This window comes from Pseudophryne corroboree, chromosome 1 (genome assembly GCF_028390025.1).
Source record: "Pseudophryne corroboree isolate aPseCor3 chromosome 1, aPseCor3.hap2, whole genome shotgun sequence".
NCBI lineage: Eukaryota > Metazoa > Chordata > Amphibia > Anura > Myobatrachidae > Pseudophryne > Pseudophryne corroboree.
Window position 1 is genome coordinate 497,620,147 of NC_086444.1, and position 7,712 is coordinate 497,627,858.

General features: G+C 44.0%; 1 pseudogene; it reads right to left on the reverse strand.

Moving 5' to 3' along the window:
- Nucleotides 1-6,903: 6,903 nt before the first annotated feature.
- LOC134951552 (5S ribosomal RNA) lies at nt 6,904-7,021 on the reverse strand (annotated as a pseudogene).
- Nucleotides 7,022-7,712: the final 691 nt, after the last annotated feature.

The following is a 7,712-nucleotide window of genomic DNA, read 5'->3' on the forward strand; positions in this document are numbered from 1 at the left end:
CAGGGCTGCGATCGCTTGTGCAGTCCTGCTATGTTTAAAAAGTTTCCTGCAAAACAAGACCAAGGTAAGAGTTACTTACCCTCAGTGCAGAGTTGCTGGTGGTGTTGGTACGGCTGGCAGTCTCCACAGAGCGGGGTTGCCGGTAGTGTCAGTACTGCTTGGGTGCTGGTGGTGTCGGCAGTGCAGGAGTGTCGTCAGTATCCTCAGTACATAGGTTGCCAACAGTGTCGGCAACACTGGAGTGACAGCTGTGTCCTCAGTGCTGGGGTGTGTCAGCAGTGTAGGGGTGCCAGCTGAGTCAGCAGTATGGGGGTGCTGGTTGTGCAGGAGTGCCGACAATGTCCTCAGTGTGGGGGTGCCAGCAGTGTCTGCATTGCTGGAGTGCCGGCGGTGTCCTCAGTGTGGGGGTGTTGGCAGCGCAGGAGTGACGACGGTATTCTCAGTGCAGGGGTGCCGGCAGTGTGGGAGTGCCAGCAGTGCCATTAAAGTCTATGGGGAGACGCTGATTGGCTTAGAGTCGTGACAGACGGCTCTCTCAACCAATCAGCGGTCAGCCCATTGACTTAATGGGACTTTGGAAATTGGTGCCCAAGAGATTTCATGGTTTTGCGGGATCCGAGGCAAAACTCGCTGCCCCAGATCCCGGAAGTTTGGATTGGTTCTGATTTCTTAACTGCTCATCTCTAATAATAAATATACCTTTTATAATAGTATGCAGTAAAACCAGCTGGAACAAGGGCAGATAGAGATTATAATGATTTTATGGATTGGAATACCTATTTAATGGAAACTTGAGAATTCAGAAGCACCAGTTTAGTGAACGATTTTCAGGCTAGGTTCCAAACTGTATAGAGTTATGAATGAAGGAAAAGATGGAGGGATTATTTTCTAATGGGACCCACCAAACTATTTAAGGAGATATAGATGCCAGCCAATCAGTGTCACGGTTTGCTGCACAAGGTTACCTGGGTCAGGTGATAACCAACGTCCAGGGTCTGAGGCTTGGAGCTGGAGTCAAAGAGGCTGAATACAGCTCATTTGCATGAGATTTGGATAGCAGTGAGAACTGCCTTTAATCAGGGCCGGTTCCGGGGCTTCTGGCGCCCTGGGCGGCATTAGGGGGCATGGTTTGATACAGGGGGCATGGTCAGTTACGCCCCCTGTACTGTTGTAGGATGTGCGGTGCGCGATGACGTAAATGCGCACCGCACAGCAAAGGTCCTCTCCACGAAGGTAAACTAGACGCTAAACGTCTAGTTCCCTTCGTGGAGAGGACCTTTGCTGTGCGGTGCGCGATGACGTCAACGCGCACCGCACATCATTACAGTGAAGGTCCTCTCCAGGAAGGGAAACTAGACGCGTAGCGTCTGGTTTCCCTTCACAGCAGGCAGCCCACGAAGGGAAACTAGACGCTACACAGCGGACAGCGGGCCGCGGCAGCGGGGGGCACCACAGCAGCAGCGGATCTTGCCATGGTGTGGCGCCCTCCGAAAGGCGGCGCCCCGGGCAAAAGTCCTGCTTGCCCGTGGCAAGATCCGCTACTGCCTTTAATACGAGTTCAAGGTTATGAACCATGCAGTGGTAATGTACCGGACTGGTTACCGGCTGACAAATACAGCTGGACCAGACTGGCTAGCTGCTGAAGAGATGCTGCTGGACCGGACTGGCGACCGGCTGAGGAATACAGCTGGACCGGACTGGCTGCTGGCTGAAGAGACGCTGCTGGACTGGACACCGGCTGAGGAATATAGCTGGATCAGATTGGCTACCTGCTGAAGAGATGCTGCTGGACCAGACTGGCTACTGGCTGAGGAATACAGCTGGACCAGATTGGTTATTGGCTGAGGATATGCAGGACCAGACTGGTTACCATCTGAGGATATGCAGGACCGGACTGGTTACCAGCTGAAGATATGCAAGACCGGACTGGTTATCGGCTGAGGATATGCAGTACCAGACTGGTTACTGGCTGAGGATATGCAGGACCGACTGGTTACCGGCTGGGGATATGCAGGACCGGACTGGTTACCGGCTGAGGACACGATGCGCCTGACAGTGCCACATGGAAGAAGCGAAACAACTGTGTTCACTTATCACACTATGTGACTAGTTGTACAGGCCCCTTCCTGTTCCTGGAGACCTGCTTTATAACCTCAGGTAGAATGCCATTGGTAGAAGGAGTTAGCCTAGAGCAGTGATTTTCAACCTTTTTTTACTCGTGGCACACCGAACAATATTTTAAAATTGCCATGGCACACCATCAGTTCCCCACAGAAAAAAACAAAACGCACACATTGGCCCTCACAGTAAAAAAAAAATCCACACGTACATTGGCCTACACAGATAAAACAATCACATTGCTCCCCACATAAATCATGTTGCTCCCCACATGAATTATTCACATTGTTCCCCCCCATAAATCCATAAATTCTTATTCTCCCCACATAAATCCTATTGTTCCCCACAGGAGAAATAAAATAAAATATTATTATCAGCTGTCCTCCTCCCTGTCCCTCAGTGGCGGGGGTTGTTCATTGTGGAGTTCTGGGAATACTGAGCAGCAGGCGGTCGGGCAGGTGTGGATGTGGGTTGGCAAGGAAAGCCGTGTATGCATGTGGAAACTGGAAGATGTGTATGCAGGCAGGTGGGCTGGCTAGGCGGTGAGACGCAGCGGCCGTGACCTCTGATATCACACCATTTTCAAGGCATAGGTCACGGCCGGAGCACGAATGATGCTCTAAGAAGAGCCTGGGCCAACAGTTCACTCTGAAGGTGCAGGAAGCTGCTCTGGCTCCGCGGCACACCTTGCAACTGGTCGCGGCACACTAGTGTGCCATGGCACACTGGTTGAAAAAGCCTGGCCTAGAGTAACCAGCATTCCTACTGGTGAATAGTCTGATCAGCTGACCAAGAAACATGGCTGCTGGAACTTCTTGTGAACACAAAGAACAGAGATACAAGAAGCTGTACACAAGATCCTGGTGATTACTCACACAAGTGAAACCTACTGGTGGCATAATCAGGAGAGAGTAACATAGACACATGCTGCAGCTTAGAAACTGTAGTCTGCATGGAGCTTGCAAAACTGAGATAAATCCTGAAATCTGTGTAGAACAGAAGGTAAGGTACAAGGAAAATTTAGTACATGCATGAAATAATCCAAGAGCCTGACAATCAGCTCCTAACTGCTATGTCACAGGCTGTGTTTGAAAAATAACAGTTACTGTAGGAGCTTGTTGGCTGGTAATTTATGTCTGTCCAAAGCTTAGTAAATAGACCACAAGGTCCCAGCCAATCAACTCTTAACTGCCATGTAGCAGGCTGTGTTTGTAAATAGACCATGGGTCTTCAACCTAGGCCCTCCAACTGCTGTGGAACTACACATCCCAGCATATCATGTCTCAGTTTCAGCATGCCTTAATAACAGAATTGTGGCAGGGCATGCTGGGATGTATAGTTCCATAGCAGCTGGAGGGCTGAGGTTGAAGACCCATGCCTTAGACAGTAGACATGCAAGCCACCGATGGGAGCACAGGAGTTATGCAGCCCTGTCTGCTGGGCCCTAAGTGGCCGCTGTATTGCCTATCTGTAAATCTGCTATGGCGGAACACAGTAATTTTTCAGTGACTTAATCACAGTTACAGTAGCTCTTAATTAACAGTTACAGTCACCCTTAATCACTCTACAGCCCACCCCACACCCTCTCCCTCCAGCGTTCTGTGTGAAATGGTGCTAGAACCACGAGGGAGGAACTTTTCCGATGCTGGGAGGATGACGTTTTGTCTAATTTTTGATCCAATACAGAAAATACTGAGCCCAGAGCCCGGAAGTCCAGGTGGTTTCAGTTTCTAACCCGCAGCCACCAGACTCTACTAGCCTATTTTAATAACGGAGGATAATAAGTAAGTGGAGTGCGGGCAATAAAAATTGCAAGGGAGTAAAATGCAAACCAGTCTTCTCAAGGAAAGCCACAGGAAGATCTCCCTGATGTGATGGTGTAACCCACGCACATCTCTAGTTTTACTACTTTACTTTTACTCTGATGTCTATTTGTCTAGACAGCATTGAATTTCTCAGAAAACTATTTTTAAGCTTTCCTATGTGATATATGGAATATCTGATTTTATTACTTTACTTAACTCTAATATCTCTTTATAGCAGTTGTCTGGGATGTCTGGAGGGTGCCATAGGAGGGTCCGCAGGTGTGGCATAGTGGAGGAGATGGAGACAGAGTTCCCATTCCCAGTGAGGGCTGCCAGTCATAGGCATTTGATACATGACTACATCATGACATCAGGTCATGTCAACATTACGGCTGTCTGAAAATGACAGTTTTTGGAATATTACAGTTTTTAGAATCACGAATAAGGGAGACTGAACCTGTATATTCTCTGAAAGTTCATACTACAAACAGCAGATAAGAAACCAATCTAGCATCACTATTAAAAAAAATAAAGCTGTCCAGCATTTGTGGGCTACATGCTAGAGCTGCCAGTGTTTGTTTGGAAAAATAATAAATGTTTTGCAACTTGTTTTGCCCAGGTGCACAGTTACTTGCTATTTTTTGATTCACTCCCACCTCAGAATGAGGCCCATTGTGCAAAGTGCTTGATTGCTCCGTTATGCAGCCGCTGTAGCATGTCTGTCACTGGACGTCTTCAGCTGCACTGTATAGCTAGCTCTGAATGTCTTATTCACCAAATTTTACTTGCACAAAGTGAACATGTTCCGGGTTGGATTTGTGTGTGTCAATAAAATGTCTATATGGCCAGTGGTTCCCAAATCTTTTTTGAATCACGGCGCCCTAGAGTATCCACATTTTTCTCACGGCACCCCTAGGCCAAAATTTTCTTACTGGGAAATTTAGAAGGAAATATTAAATGAAGTAAATTGTGTTTATATGTCATCCTTAGGGCCAGTTATGTGGTGATGGACAAGATTCACTTCTGGTTGTCCACATATTTTATGACTGACAGCCATCAGCCCTGGTTTTGCCTATTACCTGCACCATAAATAATTTTGAATTGGTCCTGGACCACCAACCCGAGGCACCCCTGCAAGCGTCTTGAGGCACCCCAGGGTGACACGGCACACAGTTTGAGAACCACTGATATAAGGAAAAGTTGTCTATTTTATTCTTTGTACTTCATACGTGCTCTTGAATGTGTAATTTCACATTCCTTTATGTTTTACGCATTTATTTAAGCATACACATACATTCTACAAGGTACATAATGATTATTGTTATAGAATTCATATTACTTTTTATCTTGAATTCTTCTGAATTTGTAGAATTCATAAAGGTTGTCTACATAATTACATGACGTCTATATTTATACATGTTACGTCGATTGTGTTTACATTACTTGTATATTTATACATGTTACAGCGTTCAAACTTACGTAAACTTGACATCTTAAAGTAAAAAATATTTATTTTTAGACTTAGTTGAAGGTAGTAAACTGGGTGCTGCTAACATTCTTAAGACTTCCATCATTTCTGAATTTACCATTGTGTTTCGGGAGAAGAAGATCCTTAAGTATGTGATCTCATTTAAGGAAGTGCCAGTGTTTAATTAAGACATCCTTGATATGTTTATTTTGACAATTATATCTGGTAATAAATAGGAATGATGACTTTCTTCTTTTGCATGTCTTTATAGCTCACTAATTGATTGCAATCACCATTTTTTTTTTGGGTAATGAGTAATTAACTGTGCCACACAATTGTAAATAAAAAGTATCTAAAAATGGCAAATAATTATGGGTTACAGTTTAAGTTCAGCAACAAAATTGGCACTTGGGTACTTCTCAAGTTTGATATGGAGCTGAAGTTGCTTACAAGCCAAATAGCCTTTTTTATATAATCAATACAATTCATAATGAGGACTCCACCTTGATTATAAGTCTGTTTAATTACAATGTTGTCATTATTTTTAAGCCCTAACAATGCTTTATATTCAGGATTGGAGAGACTTTTCTTTAGTTGTTTACACCATACCATTAGAACCACTGACAGGTAAAATGAATAACATTGATTATCGCATTACAATCACACCTGTCAAGGGGCAGCATATATTAAACAGGACATGAACAATGAGTCATTGAAGTTGATACGTTGGATGTATGGTTTACCTAGGAAAGAAATGGCACCAGGATGCACTATGGGAAGAAGGAGAGCCGGCAGATGCAGTGTGGTGCTCTGGGTAATGTTCTGCTGGGAAACACTGGGTCCATCCTGGCATTCATGTGGCAGTTACTTTCATGCATCCCACCTACATAAACGTTGCTGCAGACCAAGTACATCATAGCAACAGTATTCCCGGATGGCAGTGGCCTCTTTCAGCAGGATAATGCCTCTTGCCATGCTAGAAACTACTGTAATGAGGGAAAAGGGAGACTCTTTGTTGGGGCACTCTTACAGTTATTTTTTTTTAAACTATAACTTTTATTCTATATCATTAAAATATAAAGGATATCCCCCAACAGTCCAAATTCCTGAGTAAAATCAAATTGATATATCTTTACCTATTACTGGTTTTAATATGGTCTACGTCTTAAACAAATTACAGACATACAGTATGAGGGTAAAGATATGCTATTGAAAATACAGTACAGATAAATGATGTAGTATAATTAATATCTGAAATAAAATTATATCTTAACAAGATGTAAGTGGCTGAAATATAATAATTTTTCATGTGGTCATATTTCAGTTTAAATCTGTAATGTATAGTCATTTTAATACTGCCAATTTCCCCATAAAAGTGTCTCACAGAGAGAAATATAATGTATGATTCCAGCTGTTAGGTAAGTATAGCTTCAAGTAAGTGGCAAAGTCCATTTGGAACACTATATGTGTATGTGGTAGGTGCCTGGAGTGGCCGCACCCTGCTTTGTCAAAGGTCTACAACACCTGGTATTCCCTGGGGTCTCCCATCCGAGTTCTAACCAGGCCCAACACTACTTAGCTTCCAAGATTAAACAAGAGTGGGCATGTCCAGTGTGGTATGGTTGTAGGTATGATAATGCTAACAGTCTACAGGTATTACAGATGGAGCCGCACTCATCTAGTGTGGCTCCATCGCAGACATGCACTCTTGGCGTGACTAGGCGATCCGGCGCCTAGCCCCACTATGGGAGTGCACAGTGATGCTCCCATGGGGCACATCATGATTAGTGTGGCTCCATCTGTACCTTCACAAGTAGTGTCCACACCAATCGAGGAATAGATATTTTATGTAATGGTATGGGTAGTCGTGCAAAAAGACAGTTATGACTTTAAGTTTAAACCTTCACCTCCACTCAACAGTACCAATATTACATAATATAAACTGCTAGTGCTAGTTAATTAGAGGCAGAAAATGGTAAAGTTATGCCTAAGTATGACACAGTAAGAAAATTTCAATCCACCAACTCTGAGCAGGTGATAAACTTAGGAAAATCCCTATTTTAAGTTAAAAATGTCAGGATTTGATTCTGAACCCCTGAGACACCCCCCTGAATGACTAATTAGGCACTTAGAGTTTTTAATTATTTTTAATTGCCCAATAATGACATGTCATTTTTTGAGGGGAAAAGTGCAAAATGATGGAAATTGGGGTAGAAGATATGGGACAGATATATTGGGGTGCTTTATGAGTGGGACAAGTGTTTTTAGACTTGCAGATGGGAGTAATCGGTGTGTTTCCACTTTTTTTAAAGTCCCATAAA